General features: G+C 50.6%; 1 protein-coding gene across 1 annotated transcript in view; it reads left to right on the forward strand.

The window, feature by feature from the left end:
- LOC109937127 (tensin-1-like) overlaps positions 1-1,357 on the forward strand; it is a 112,114-nt gene that overhangs the window by 109,724 nt on the left and 1,033 nt on the right. The window lies entirely within an intron of this gene.

Here is a 1,357-nt window from a genome sequence, read left to right on the forward strand (position 1 = left end):
CACTTCCCCGTGTGTCTGTGTGTGAGTACACGCTTCCCCGTGTGTCACCGTGTGTGTGAGTACATGCTTCCCCGTGTGTGAGCTCACACATCACCATGTGCCTGTGTGTGTGAGTACACACATCCCTGTGTGTGTGAGTACACGCTTCTTTGTGTGTCCGTGTGTGTGAGTACACGCTTCCCCGTGTATCGCTATGTGAGTACACGCTTCCCCGTGTGTCGCTGTGTGAGTACATGCCTCCCTATGTGTACCTGTTATACACAGAACACATACAAAAGCTAAGTCCTTCGCTCCCACACTCTCTCACACCCACCGACTACCACTACCGCACACTAATCTCACCGCACACTAATCTCTACCGCACACTAATCTCTACCGCACACTAATCTCGACCACACACTAATCTCTACAGCACACTAATCTCTACCGCACCCTCTTAGTCCTACACTGTCTCACTCCCGCATTCTTGCACTCTCACAGTCTCACACTCCTGTACACTTTCACTCCCATATACTGTCACTGCTGCATGCTGTGAATCCTGTACTGTCTCACTCTCACACTCAGTCACATACACATACACTCACACACTGTCTCACTCTCACACTCAGTCACATACACATACACTCACACACTGTCTCACTCTCACACTCAGTCACATACACATACACTCACACACTGTCTCACTCTCACACTCAGTCACATACACATACACTCACACACTGTCTCACTCTCACACTCAGTCACATACACATACACTCACACACTGTCTCACTCTCACACTCAGTCACATACACATACACTCACACACTGTCTCACTCTCACACTCAGCCACATACACATACACTCACATACTGTCTCACTCTCACACTCAGTCACATACACATACACTCACACAGTGTCTCGCTCTCACACTCAGTCATATACACATATACTCACACACTGTCTCACTCTCACACTCAGCCACATACACATATACTCACATACTGTCTCACTCTCACACTCAGAGTCACATACACACACACTCCCACACTGTCCCCTACATGCACACACACTCCCACACTGTCCCCTACACGCTCACTCACTCCCACACTGTCCCCTACATGCACACACACTCCCACACTGTCTCCCACACGCACACACACTCCCACACTGTTCCCTACACGCACACACACTCCCACACTGTCTCCCACGCGCAAACACACTCCCACACTGTCCCCTACATGCACACACACTCCCACACTGTCCCCTACATGCACACACACTCCCACACTGTTCCCTACACGCACACACACTCCCACACTGTCTCCCATGCGCAAACACACTCCCACACTGTCCCCTACATGCACACACACTCCCA

Source organism: Rhincodon typus, chromosome 7 (genome assembly GCF_021869965.1).
Source record: "Rhincodon typus isolate 14 chromosome 7, sRhiTyp1.1, whole genome shotgun sequence".
Taxonomy (NCBI): Eukaryota; Metazoa; Chordata; class Chondrichthyes; order Orectolobiformes; family Rhincodontidae; genus Rhincodon; species Rhincodon typus.